The sequence below is a fragment of the Euleptes europaea genome, chromosome 7 (genome assembly GCF_029931775.1).
Source record: "Euleptes europaea isolate rEulEur1 chromosome 7, rEulEur1.hap1, whole genome shotgun sequence".
NCBI lineage: Eukaryota > Metazoa > Chordata > Lepidosauria > Squamata > Sphaerodactylidae > Euleptes > Euleptes europaea.
In genome coordinates this window covers 34728880-34744251 of record NC_079318.1, presented here as the reverse complement: position 1 = coordinate 34744251, position 15372 = coordinate 34728880, and positions in this window count along the sequence as shown.

Sequence of the window (15372 nt, the reverse complement as noted above, 5' to 3'; positions counted from 1 at the left end):
GATGTTTTTCCTGAGTCAAAAAACGTGGTTTCCAGTGCCTGACCCTCTTTCCAGCCTCTTCATCATTACTCTGGCTCTTATCCAACACTCACAAAAACAGACTCCTTTTTAAAAGTAAGGCTCGGACTTTCTTACTGCTGCAAAAAATGTTTGTTTTTACTATCTTTCTTAAAACAGGTCAAGTAATTAAAACGCCTAAAAACTCCTGAGGGCCTGTGCCAGATATAATGTCATTCCAGGCAAATGGGTACTGATACAGGAACTCTGTGGAGCTGATGGCCTACAACTGAGGTAGAGCAAATGTTCCAGGTACTTCTCAAATACCTTTTACAGCGGTCAGTCGCAGAAAAGACAGGGTGGGAACATGCTAGTCATGTGGAAAAGGTATCCCAAATGCCTGTTGCTGAATCAACAATAAAAATCTCAGGCCCTAAACCCTCACTTTGTTCTGCAGAGAGGGAACACAGCACCTCTGGACAATGGGTGCCCTTTCCTGAGTGTTTCCAGTGTGATTTCTGGAGGCGATTGACACTGACAGTTACAAAAAGACTAACTTTTGTTGTTTAAAAAGTTTGTGGAAACACTAAGATTGTGTTTGATTTTAATACGGACTTTGCCTACACACCTCCATCTTTCAGACTATACATCAAGAGACTAATTATATGGACCTTGCCCACATCTACAAGGTCATGTGTCTGTCAGCCCTGTGTTATCAGAAAGTGACTATTAAACTGAAACCATCAACTCAGGTGAACTAAAAAGATTGTGAAGATATCAACAACAAGTGTTTTCTAATCATCATAACCAGGACATATTTGGACTTACGAACCACTTAAAGACATTTTGCTTGTGACATTCGGTTTGATACTCTAAATCAGGGGTGGGGAACTTCAGGCCCGGGGGCCGTATGCGGCCCCTGAGGACATTTTTTGTGGCCCTCGGGAGCTCCGGGAACCCTGCCGCGGAGGCGGGGCGCAGGGTGGCCCTCCCCGAAGGTGTTCCTGGGGCCACGGCTTACAGCGCGCTTGTAGCGCCCTTTGGACCTCCTCTCACTGACTGTTGGTTGTTGGTCGGCGAGAGGGGAGGGGGAGGGACGCTTCCCCCAAGGCTGCCCCCTACAGTTGCGGCGTGCAGGAACACTGCGGCACATTGTAAGCCCCTCTCGCTGCCTGTCGACTGTTGAGCAGCGGAGGGGAGGGGAAGAGGCAGGCGGCTCCCGGTGGCAGAGCATGCATGCAGGAGCCAATTGGGCTTGGTTGTTTTTTTTTCATGGACTCTGGGGGGGAGGGCATGGAGACTGGGGCCCGGTTGCTTGGGGCTCCGTGCGCCGCCGGGTGTGTGTGTGGGTGGGGGAGGTGGGGAGGCTGGGGCCCAGTCGCGCAGGCCGGCATGCGCGGGTGTGTGTGTATGTGGGGGAGGCTTTTCTCTCTTTTCTTCCTCTTTTTCTGTCACTCTTTCTCCTTTCTCTCCCACTCTTTCTCCCTCTTTTTCTGTCTCTTTCTTTGTCTCCCTCCGTCCTTTTTTTCTTTCCCTCCGTCCTTTTCTTTCTTTCTTTCTCCCCCCTCTCCATTTCTTTCTCCCTTTCTCTCTCTTCCTCTCTCCCTTTTCCTCTTTCTCTGTTTTCCTTCCTCCCTTCCTCCCTTGCCAATCGACTGTGGGCTGCTCCCCCCTGGTGCCTCGTTTTCTGGGGGTCACCGCTGGCTGCCCTCCCACCTGGGAGGGGGGAGCGGGGGCGCCCTGCAGGCCTTCTCTGTGTGGCCTCTCCTGGGGTTGCCAACCTCCAGGTGGTGGCTGGAGACCTAGCAACCCTAGCCTCTCCCCACCCCCACCGGGAGATCTACACCTGGTATGGCCCCCGAAAGATGTTATAAATGTGTGAATGGCCCTTGGCAGGAAAAAGGTTCCCCACCCCTGCTCTAAATGAACAATGGACAATATTATAGGTGCAAGTGTTTCATGATGCATGTCAAATACGAACTGGGGATTTATGGGGGGGTTCTTAATATGTCTGCATACAAGGTTGTTTATTGCTTAATGATCCTTTTTGTTTTATTGTCTGCTGCTACCTACAGAACCTGCCCTCAGGTTCTGCATATATTGACACTTTAGCTTCAACTCTCATGCCTGTAGTTGCTCTCAGCACCAATTGTTCTATTAACCTGCTGATCCAACGCGCACTGTTGGATTACTCTGAATTACCTTCATCCTTAGGAATGTGTTTTCTACTTCCAAGATCACAAGACCTACTTCCAAGATCACTTGCTTAGAGACGCCTTCGGGCAATATCTATAGGCTATGCTAATTAGAGTGAAGTAGACACCTAATGTGCATTGGTGCTTTTGTGTATCAATCTGCTTGTCAGCAGCCACGGGCCTGCCCCATGTGAATCCATAAATGATAGTAAGCTTCCTTTGTTTCTCTGGTGAGTAACTCTGCATCTTATTTGTGGGTTATTTCACCCCAGGGTCTCTGTTTAGCTAAATAAAAAACTGTTGCTTTTAACCTCCTCCTAGTTGGCTTTATTGGACTCTATAAGACAACCAGGCACTTCACCGGTGGCAAAGAGGGACCAGGCAACACTAGCGCTGAAGTACTTGAAGGACTGCCTCCATTTGTACGGTCCATCGTGCAAGTAAATATCTTTTCCCTAAGCTCTGCTTTATGTATATAAATGTGTTGAGAACTGCCTGTGCAACCTGGACTGAGCATTAATATAATTTATCTTTTGTGCTTTTTATAAAATGGAAATGGAAACAGTTATTCCTAATTATGCAAATGTTTATACTTATATCTAATAAGCAATTATGCCACCCACTTGGGTCTAAAAGTTTGCCCGATGGGGCCTGCTAAGCCCTCTTAGGTTTGCAGAAATTCTGTAAAAAACAAAAAGAAGAAAACCTTCAATCAATCAATCGACCTTTACTGGCATATAAAAACCTTCAGTTAAAAGGGAAACATTTGACCCAGTGCCTGAAAGACAGTAAAGTACATACCAAGCAAGACTTAAAGGGAAAGGCATTCCATAGGTGAGGAACTATCCTGGAAACAGACTTATCTCTGGTTGCTTTCCTCCTCACCTAGGACTGCAAGGGTTCAAAAAATAGGGTTTAGATGAAGAATCTTTACTGGCAGGCTGGATGGGTATGAGTGCTTGCACATAGAAGTATATGATTTTGTTATTTTTCTCTTTGGTTTCTGAAAATGCAGTATACTTGAGATGTAAGTTGCCTGCTACAGTATAGGAAGATTACTGGGCCAACATCTGCAGAATACTTCAGGTTACTATCCAAGGCCTTACAATTCCATAGGCCTATTCTGTATATGTCTGTAATCAATGTATAAAATTCTAAAAAGTTATTATCAACTGACTAAGAAATTAACCAATATAAAATGTGAGGCATTTAATTCAATACTTGCATCATAATAGTATTTAGTATGTAAGAATACAGTGTAGGGAATAATCCCAGAGGGCTAACCACAACCCAAATCTCTTCCTAAGTATAGTATGGAATGGAGCCATTTAAACTCTGGGAAATGATCCAGCTGGAGCCCTGTACAGAGGGTGAAGACTTTCTGCCTAAATATCCTTCTCAATTCACTTGGTTAACACAAAATCACAAAAACGGATTGGTCTCACATTCCAAAGGACATAATATTTCTGTATCATTAATTCTATTTTGTTAGAAACAGCAATGGAGAACATAACTAGAGATGCAGGAATGGATAGTATTTGTTCAGTTTTCAGTCCTCAAGAGTGAAACATCCTATGAGCCACTGCATATAGTTTTCCGACATTGTGGCCACCACAGGTAGAAGAACATACATATGCTACAACATTTGAAGAAAGACATTAAAAAGTATAAAGTTTTTGTTAAAAAGAGGCAATGTAGTGATAAACAAACCTTTGCAGAAACTATTTTGATGAATTGTGTGGAACACCTTCTTTACAACAACAAAAGAAACTTGCAATGGGCTTTCAACTGTCATTGAAAATTCCTTAATCCTTGATAGTTAATACAAAATCAGAGAATGTGCTGAGTATTATCAGAACTTTAAGATGTGGGAGGATGTTTGAAAGTTATTTGGACAAGATGTCTACCTTCTGAAACTTACTGATTTTAATTATATTTACATTTCACTAGCAAATAAAAAGGGAATGGTTCTTTCTGACCCATGTATTGGGAGAGTACCTTGACTCACGTAAAAAGGATCAGGGCCTACAAATATTAATCCTTAGATATCTCCACAAAGAGCTTCTATAATTTTTGTACACATGATTGAATTCCAAACATCTGTACTCTAAATGGATTTGAGAACGAGAAAGTAAAATTAGTTTGATCTTTAAATAAAGCTAATGCTAGATCTCTCTCAACTGACATTGAAATGTTTTGAAGATGTAGATTAGTAGAGTATATGTCCTTGGAATATCTTTATTGGCACATTTCATCTAAAAGGTTTGCTACTTTTCCAACTCTCTAAAATGGTGCCTCAGATCATTAAGTCAAATAATTTCTGAGTCATCTTACTTTGTGGAGGAAGATTATTATTGTTATAATATGTGTTTATTTGTAGAGCAGGTGGGAAGTAATGAGGCACACAGATACACGCTGCTATTCTTAAAGTAGTATCTGTCTCCTAAAATCAGCAGTTCTAACTAACAAAAGACTCGATTGCAGAGTTGGGTGAATGGAGGGTGGATAAAAGGTTAGTCAATCCTTTGATAAAGACTTTTGATTCAGGTTGTGCAAAGATAAACTTTCCTTTTATGGGAGCATGGGATGCAGATATAACAGTGAGGTGCACCTTCACTAAAGAGTTAGCTAGGCTTTTATCTTTCAGACTAAACATGTAATCAAAAATTGATGAGACAGGGCAAAATGATAGGGTAAATTCCTACTTTAGCAATCCAGGCAAGGAATCTTTTCAATTTAGATTGGTAAGACAGTCTGTACATGTTTTCCAGCTTTTTGGCTATAGTTGGGACTGATGCTGGTCTGCCCCAAATATCCTTTGCCCTGTCCAGCATCTTTTGCATGACTGAGAAACCCACAAGAGTCACAGCTGCTGAGAGCAGGACCTTAAAGATATGATCAGTAGAAGTAGGAGCAGAGCAAGTAACCTCTGTCTTCTGGGATTTAGCCATCTGCACAAACTGTTCAGTGGACAGGCAAAGGTCTTCACTCAGAGAGATAGCAGTGTCTCCAGCAACCTCTAAAGGAGATGGTTTAGAGGCAATATCTGAATCACACTCAGATCTATGGTTACTCCAGCTGCATGGCTCTAGTGCTAGGCCTTGGTTGCCCACAGCCGTGTCTGGTTTACTTTGCATTGGAGATGGTGGTTGATGTTTGGATCTTAGTTCCGAGTGAGAACGAGGATGGTGAACATAATCAGAATGGTAAAAGTAATGGTGGTGTGGGTAATGATTGGAGGAACCTTAATAACCATAGTCATAGAGTGACAGAGATCCATAAGGTATCAGAACCATTGGTGATGTTGCTAAAGACAATGGGTTCCTTCACTGAATTGCTCTTTCTTCTGTTTAACATTAATCAATTTGCCCATAGTTTAAAATCGTTGTGTTGTGTTTGTCACATGATGGCTACAATAATCCATACAATAATCCAATAATAATTGTATCCTTTGTTATCTATTACTTCTGAAACACTTTGGGAGATTTGAAAACTGCCAGCCTTATGTCCTTTTGTCTTTTCTCTGTGGCAAGTAGACCTTGTTCTTTCATCCTGTCTTGACACAGTTTGCCTTTTGGCATTCCTCATGGTGTTTCTCTTAAACCTTTTTAGCTTGTGTGCAGTTCTTTCCTGCAAATGCCATCTAACAGAGGTTCTTTTAGACTGGTTTTCTCTAGCTGAAACATCAGTGAATTTGACAGAAAATGATTAAAACCGGGGGGAAAACTAGAGTGTTAAAAAAAAGTGCCCGAGCTTGCACTATGCAGAAAAAACCAATTTCATATGGCTCTACTTATTTGATTTCAAGCAGTTTTCCAGCTTTGTACTGCTGTAGCAAATGGGTCATCTTGTGGGTTTCAAAGTCCATTACATTTCGTCACCATAAAGAACAACAAAAGCTTGCAGACTCAGTTGCTGTTCCAAAACACAAGGCTAGGAATGGCACTAGGATGTAGCAGCTGCCACCTTCATTGAAGATTGATTTCTGGCAATTAGATTTTCCTTTCCCCCTTCAAGCTCTGCTTGAAAATAGTTCAATGAAAAACACTGGGCACGGTCCACCAGGGAATTCGCTTGCAAAAGCCTCATTACAACAAATGGCAATAGTGCAAGAGCATGGCTATCTTGGCGCTGACATTGTCAGTGCAGTCCTGAGCAGAGTTACACCCTTCTAAGCCTATTGAATTCAAAGGGGTTAGAATGGTGTAACTCTGTTTAGGATTGCACTGTGAATTGACACTTCTGATTACGGCTAGAAGCAGGCATTCTGCCCCAAATTGTAGTGTTCTCCCTCCTTTCCCCACAGCGTATAATGAAGGAAAGACACACCTTTCTTTGCTCCTGCTCCCCATAATGTGATGGTGCCATGGCATGCATCTCCTTAATTACACATTACAGAGAATTTAACATGGGGTTACTGATCTTGCTGGCATCACATCTAATTCCAGTGATAACAGCTTATTTGTTCTCTTAGGAGCATGACAAATGTTTACAAACAACATCCTTATAAAGAATGTAGTAGAATATTAGCGATCAGTGAACTCTGTAAATCTCACTGTTTTGCCACATTCTAAAACATAGCTTGGATCAACCCAAAGGTCTACAACGTATGGCATCACCTTTATATATTTATACATCTTTATCTCTTTAGCATCGAGGGCTAGGTTCTGGCAATTGCTGCTGATTGTATTCTGATTGTATTCTGATTCAGGTGTTCAGAAGTCTTGAAACAATTTTGGCACAATTTACCAAGCTCTGTGTGGGTTCCCCACACCTTATTTATTCAAGGGAGTTGCTCAAGAGCAGTACTGAGTGGGTTGTATTGGATCACAGAAGGTCTTTGTGTTTTATTTAAAGTGGTTGATGTGTTCTGGGAACATCTTGTTCCAAGTCTTGTGTTGTGACCGTCTATCTAGACCGTGTATGTGTGGTTGGGTGTGTGTGTGTGAGAGAGAGAGCATAAGCGTGTGACCCATCTTGATAAGCCTAGGATGTATAATTCTGTAGAAATTAAGGCATATAGCTCGTGCCAGCTATTGGCACAAAACATACCCATCCTAGCTAACCTTCAAAGCAAACAGTGTTCCCATAGGGATAATTTATTAGCATGTCTATTTAGGTGATCTGACATCAGACAGGACAATAAAGTGATTTACATGGAACAATCTATTACTACTGCTTTTAGGCAAAATGAGTTTATGGTGATTAATTACTTTCCTGTAAGGAAAAAAAGGTGCTTGAGTATAGCTAGCCATTTAAATGTGCCCTGTCTTTTTACATTCTCCCCACTGTTCTCTTTTAATTAATTCAAGAAATAACCTATTTTATTATAAGATACGTGAAGGATGTTTTAACTCAGACAAGCCCATTCCCTAAATTGAATAAGTGTGGCCAGAGATAGAAGATGCATAAAAAGTATGTTCCGTGCTCTTTCAGATGCCAGATTACATTTAGAAAACCTTCTTCTCTTGTACAAAGATTTCCACCCCCTCTTCCAATCACCCTAAGGATCTCTGGGGACCAATTCAAATAATAATTGTGAAAGAGTTGTGAGAAGAGGGTTATTCCCCACTATTTTGGCCTGATTGCTTATTAGAATGTACATATTTCATATGTCATTGATATTATATTTGTTATGAATGTTAGCTGTGAACCAGGAAGTCCTTGGTTCACATTTCACCTCACAGGTCCATCCACAGACTCACCAGGTGTTCTTAAATGAACTAGTGCTCTGTCTTCTGTAACTTTTCTTTTTGGACGATTGTATGTGAAGTGCCTTGAACACTTGAAACATGCTCTATAGAGACTACTATTTGTTTTTTTGTTTTTTGTTTTTTAAAGATATAGTTGTTGTGATCCTTTTAATTCCACAGATTTTTGTTGCCAGCATTCATGATTTGCTTGATTCTTTCATGGAATTTTATTGGATTTATATGCTATTTATAATAAGAAATTGTTGTAAAAACTAATGTTTTTAGTTAATTTTAACAGGAAAATTTGGCACATGGAAACAGAACCTGGCATGAAGTAAAGACTTATGTGTTCGGTTTGCATATGGGAGAATCAAAATGGAACCAGCTTTTTAAAGTTGAACCTCAGGGATAGGAAATTTGATGTTCAAGGACTAGTTTCTATTTTTTTGTATTCATTTCCAGTCTGATGTTGGAAAGGATATAGGGTGCAAAGGCACACCTGCCCGTGAAAGAAGAGGACATTTTTGCTGTTTCCCTTCTTCTACAGACAGCCCCACCCCCTATGCTGTTCCCGACAGTCCTAGGACTCCGGGAGAATCACTTCAGGAAGCTGAGTTAGCTGCTACAGGAGAGGCAGGTGGGAAAATTTTGTTCCCTCAGTGAAACTCCACTGATGGTATTTTGAATCCAGCCCATCATTTTTAGCAAAACATCTGTTAATAATAAAATAGTGTTTCCACGCATTCTGAGAATATGGATGAAAGGCAAGCTGTATCCATTGTCTCAAAATGTACCTACTTTCTGTAACGCAGTGAAGCAGCTTCTGCAGTGGGCCAAAGCAGGACAGAGACATGCTCTAGTTGGGCAGAAGTGCTCCCTTTGGTCGTGTTTAATAGTGATTGTCTTGCAAGCCAGAGTTCAGCACATCATGTCTACAAGACCGCAGGGAGATGCATCTGTCTGGAAATGAGAAGGTAAAGTTGAACATACAGCTTTTCTCTGTCTTTGGAAACACCCAAATCAACAGGTAGGTTGGTTTTATATAGAGTGTGGACTCTGGAAGAAAAAGACCCCTAGATTCATAAGTTTGTCTCAGCTAATATCGTAAACATTAATGATAAACATGTAAAAGGCTGAGCAATTGGTTGGTCTAAACATTACATTCATCACAGGAATCAGCATCTACGATAACAGAACAGGTCAGGAGGGTTCTTTCACTGGCCTCGTTTCTGAGGCCTTGTAATGCCTTTATTTTTTGGTTCTTGTAGGTTATCCGGGCTGTGTGACCGTGGTCTTGGCATTTTATTTCCTGACGTTTCGCCAGCAGCTGTGGCAGGCATCTTCAGAGGAGTAACACTGAAGGACAGTGTCTCTCAGTGTCAAGTGTGCAGGAAGAGTAATATATAGTCAGAAGGGGGTTGGGTTTGAGCTGAATCATTGTCCTGCAAAAAGTATCAAAGGTAATGTGCTAATCATTGTCCTGTAAGTATCAAGATAATGTGCTAATGAGGGTGTGGTATGTTAATATGGAACCATTGTATCCTGAAATAATCTGTTAACATGTGAAATCCAAAGCTAATCTGCATGGCTATTGTGGTCTTTGTTAGTCTAGAGGTTTTCAGGACAGGAAGCCAAGCCTTATTCATTCTTAAACTCTCTTCTTTTCTGTTAAAGTTGTGCTGATGTTTATGAATTTCAATGTCTTCTCTGTGCAATCTGACAAAATAGTTGGTAGAATTGTCCAGTATTTCAGTGTCTTGGAATAAGACCCTGTGTCCTGTTTGGGTCAGTCCATGTTCAGCCACTGCTGATTTCTCAGGTTGGCCAAGTCTGCAGTATCTTTCATGTCCTTTATTTTTTGTTTGTTTAAAGGAGCATTTGATAGATACAGATGCCATTTCCCCCCTGTTGCTACTGGTGTTTGGGGTGATTATAGATAGGGCAGGTTGTGTTTTACTTTTTATGATTATGCTTTGTTTTGTACCGTGTTTGGTTAGCATGGTTTTGTAAGCTGCCTTGAGCCAATATGGATCGTGGGAAAACTGGGGTTTAAAATATTTTAGCAAATAAAGATAAATGAGAAGCTTGGTTTCATAGGCATATTGTTTTTGCTCAAGCAGGACAAGAGTTAATTAACGCATGAAAACAGCCAGCAAAAGCACATGGACACATGAAGCTGCTGTATACTGAATTACACCATCGGTCCATCAAGATCAGTACTGTTTTCTCAGGCTGGCACTGGCTCTCCAGGGTCTCAGGAGGAGGTATTTTGATGGAATATTTGCAGAGTGCTCAAGGCACATGGCACCGTGGAAGTACCTGGTGTGTGTATACTGCTAAGGAAATAAAGTTACACATGGAGTCTTTATTATCTTAGCAAACCAATAAGATTCTAATATAGTCTAACTAGGATGGGATGGAGATGCAGGAGGTGTGTCCTGCGGTCATGGTGACAAGATGGAGGGGGGAGAGAGAAGGTGTTAGCTGGAAGGAAGATTGCCTGAGCAATCTGCCCATCAAAAGGATAGCAGTAAGAAAAGGAAGGACACACAGGTCCTGACCCATCTGTCTCTTTCTGGCTCTCTATAATGCCCTTCTGAAGTCCTTTACTTCCAACATCTTTCACATCACCTACTACCTGGCTTGTGCCAGGAAAGGGGAGGGTAGAAATAGAATAAAATAATAAATAAATACCTACTCCTTTTTTTACTGAAGATGTCAGGGATTGAACCTGAGCCTTCTGCATTAAAAGCAGATGCTTTGCCATTGGGCTTTTAAAATTCAGCTGTGAACACGTGACCCTGGTTGGTGGGATGGGCTAGCAATTGCACAAGTCGTCTTGTTTTGGGGCTTCCTAGAGGCACCTGGTTGGCCACTGTGTGAACAGACTGCTGGACTTGATGGGCCTTGGTCTGATCCAGCAGGGCCTTTCTTATGTTCTTATATTGCATCCTCCTCCTACACACATTGCATCCTCCTCCTGCACCTAGCCAGATTTGGTTGTCTGATCTTGAAGACAGCAGTACTTCCTTTATTATGGAAGAAACCAAAGGATTTCCAAATGAAACCAATACTTTGAGTGCATACTACAAGCAGATCAATTTCAGGACTAGATGATGAAGTTACAGGAAACGCTATGTCATTATATAAATTAACGACACAGCCAAACTTACAGCCCCATCCCAGCCAATCACATCCTTCCCTAGCAGCCAATCAGAGCCATCCCCAGCACTATATAAACCCAGCCAAGGCACTCATAGCTCAGATTATAGGGCACTATGGCATGAGGCTATATTTTTCCCGAGCCCATGTCATGCATGCTCTATGCATACAGCCTTGCACTTTGGTAGTGGGCAATGCACTTAAAGGGCATTTGATGCAAACAACTAACACCCTTTCCTCACTCACCTGACAGGTGTAGTTAATCCTGAACCCAAGGGTAGCAGACATCCCTTTCATCCAGCAGGTAAGGCCAGTACACCTGGCACAGGTGTATCAGGGAAGGGGAAGAGAGGCCCTAGCCTAAAAAGGGAGCTGCCCCAGTTCCAGATAGGCTCAATGTGCCCTTATCAGGGGTCAGCTATCAACCTGTATTAAACACAGGCCAAGTGTTTCCCCTTGCAATGGTGCCCCCCAGCCCTGAGCAGCACAATCAGAAGGCCAGACCTTAGTCCAACCACAGCATACCCACTGGAGCACACATAATCATAGTTAAGTTTACTTTGCTAAAATGGATCACAGTAATGCAAGTCCAGAAGAAAAGCCTGGTTCACAGAGCCCCCACAGAGGAAGGGCCATAGAGGAACATACAACCTCCTGCCTCACTAGGTCTGAACTGTACAGGGGCACAATTAGGTAGACCCCACAGTGAGAGGGGGAGCAGTGGCAAGGGTCAGAGTGCCCCCTGACCCCATTGATGGACTCATCCCCATAGTGTGCTCCCAAGTTAGCAGGCCAGGACCAAGGCCTGACTGAGGGGGGCAACCTGAGGTAAACTGGGGATAAACCAGACCAGCCAATGTTATCCCTCTGTGATGCTGGGCACACAAACAGTTGGGGTACCCATTTCCTTGGTCTTTGCAAACAGCAGCCAAGAACATAGGTGCATAGAGATCTATAGCTGTAGCAGCAATTTTCTTGAAGGACAAATGTGGTCTGGCAACACCCAGCAACTTATAGGTATGTGTACTCCTGGCTTTGGTACCTGTTCCCGTGTGGTTTGGAAAACATAGAGCAGCTTCCCTGGAAAGGGGCTGGGCAGAGGTCCGACACCACAGGGCTGGCTTGCAGCTGAGCCTTTCACGTATCGTATCACTTACAATGCATCTGTGGTGTACAACCCCCAGGCAGACATCCAACAGGAGCAGAGGGCAACACAGCCACTAGCTGTACCACTCTGCAATCAATCAGGACAGCGTAGCCAAGGCGCCAGAGGAGTCAACAGGCATAAGAACACAAGAAAGGCCATGCCGGTTCAGACCAAGGTCCATCAAGTCCAGCAGTCTGTTCACACAGTGGCCAACCAGGTGCCTCCAGGAAGCCCACAAATAACTGCAGCAGCATTGTCCTGCCTGTGTCAAGAGTCCTGTATTGATGCTTGGTGTGTGGTTGCCACTGCCCAGAAGGAACCATGACTCTGGGCCTGTGTGATGCTGCAGTGACATGTTCCTAGCCTGCCACATCGCTCCCTGTCACAGACACCTCTTGCAGCCAGCCTGAAATCTGTTATTTCACAACCCTGTAGCACAGGAACTGGAGCCAGGCCTTTGCTGTTTTGCCATCAAGTCACAACTGCCTTATGGTGACTTCATAGGGTTTTCAAGGCAAGAGATGTTCAGAGGTGGTTTGCCATTGCCTGCTTCTGTGTAGCAACCCTGGTGTTCCTTGGTGGTCTCCTATCCAAATATTGTCCCTGCTTAGCTTCTGAGATCTGATGAGCTCGAGCTATCCTGGGCTGGATAGTCCAGGGCCAGAGCAGGCTAGTCAGTTATAAGCCCCAGTAACAGGGATAGATACCAGCTGCTTCCCCTCAAATTATTTCTGCCATGTTAATTTATAGCTTTGTAAGCCCCTAATACCACAGATTCTACATTAATCAAATAATGAGAGTAACTTGCAGATAGCATCAAACTGCAAGCATGAAACACGATAACTGCAAGGAACATGAGGTAATCTCAGCTGCAGGATGTTTCTATGGTAACAAGGTTTTGCTAAATGACATCTTTCACTCTTGAAACCAGTTCGTTCTACCTCAGCCACGATCCTTCAGAAGGGTACTTGTTACGAGGGCGACGCCAGAAAGCCCAGCTGGTACAAAAGGCCCTTTACAAAAGGCCACATGGTAGGTAAAAAAGGCTGAAACGCCAAGCGAGAAAAACCCAACAGAAGGATGATTCTGGTAACAGTTTATGAAACAAGCGTGAACCTGAAAATGCCTCAGGCTAAGCAGCCCTGAGGTGACTGAAGTGCTGTTTTCAAGGCCGGGGATCATCAATGAGTGGAAGCTCGAGATTCTCACACACACAGGCTCACCACCTAGAATTAAGGCTATAACAGACACAGCCCAGCCTCTTCTTGGAATACTGTGTACAGTTCTGGTCCCCACGCCTAAAAAAAGATATTACAGAGCTTGAGACGGTGCAGAAAAGAGCCACCAAAATGATGAGGGGACTAGAGCAACTGCCCTATGAGGAGCGGTTAAAACGCTTAGGGCTGTTAAGCCTGCAAAGAAGGCGGCTGAGGGGAGACATGAGAGAGGTCTATAAAATTATGCATGGTTTGGAGAGAGTGGACAGGGAGACGTTTTTCTCCCTCTCCCATAATACTGGAACACGGGGTCATCTGCTGAAGCTGGAGGGATTCAAAACAGATAAAAGGAAGTATTTTTTTCACACAACGCATAAATTGTGGAACTCCCTGCCCCAAAATGTGGTGACGGCTGCCAACTTGGAAGGCTTTAAGAGGGGAGTGGACATGTTCATGGAGGAAAGGTGTATTCATGGCTACCAGTTAAAATGGATACTAGTCATGATGCATACGTATTCTCTCCAGGATCAGAGGAGCATGCCTATTATCTTAGGTGCTGTGGAACACAGGCAGGATGGTGCTGCTGCAGTCGTCTTGTTTGTGGGCTTCCTAGAGGCACCTGGTTGGCCACTGTGTGAACAGACTGCTGGACTTGATGGGCCTTGGCTTGATCCAGCAGGGCTTCTCTTATGTTCTCATACATAGGACCAGACAAACCAGAGGAAGATGGAAGGTGGTAGACTTTAAGGGAGAATCCTCCAGGTTAAAAAAAAAAAGATAAAAAGATTACACAGCTATTCTATTGGATCTCATTTTATGTGGAGGCTGAGAACTTTGTACAGGGAGGATCAGACCAGCAGGTGCTGACCAAATCTGGATACATTAAAAATGTACTGGTTCAGAAGGATTTGTACCCCTGGCACCTCAGAAACCCGGGGCTGGTTATTCCTTGCCTCTGTCCGCCTGGAAATGGCAAAGTGTGGCTTTCTTCAGTGCAACAGGACTTCTGCTTGTGAAAAGAACTCATGAATCTGATTTATACAACCATTTGTTTCTCTTGCCTCCACATATAATTCCTTACAGGTTTTTTTTTTTTTTTTTTACTAAGTTTCTGCATGCCAGTGAAAACAATTGAACTCTATTCCCCCTAATTCCTTTCACAGTGTCTGTTTTATTCACCGCCTCCACGATGGTTTAGGTGAGCATGTCCTTCATCAGGCTTTGTATCCTTTGTCCAAATTTCCAGTTATCAAATGAAAATTCCTAGACAATCACTTTCTACACTGCAAATGTATGAGGTCATTTCTTGGCTCCAAAGATCCTTTCTATGAATAGAAGGCCTAAGGCAGTCACTGTGACCACATGTGAGGTTTCAGAACCTGCAACACAGAATATTTACAAAAAGCTTATCATTGAAAGGAACAAACACCTGCCATAATACCATTATGCTCATCCACTCCCCCCCTCTGCTTTACTATAATCTTTTCGGAAAGAACACAGACCGATTACATTTGCAGACCACCTGGGCATGAAGGTGCACATTTTTTAAGGTCCCATCCGTATCAGCATCAATTTCCTTTTATCAGCCCCTCAGGCCTGTGTTATTGTCCCCATATTTAGCTTACCTATAGCCACCAAAGCTATTATTAGGCCCATTAGTGTTGAAGAATTCCATATAACACTGGCAACTAACCACTGTCTGAGCTAAGTTGTTAAACTACACATCCTCTACTGAAGGGGGAAAGTTTGTTCACTTACTGTGAAGTTCCCTTTTCAGTGGTCCTAGGGCAGGGCAATCATGACTCATGGGTGGAAGCTCCCCCTGGAGGCATGCAGGGTTATCAAACTTTTACTGTGGGCTTCTCCCACAATGCCCAGTTCAATCCAGAAGCTGTACTACTCTCATCACTAAAACTTATTAATTTATAATCTCCCAACAGTCAAAGATTATACTGAAAACA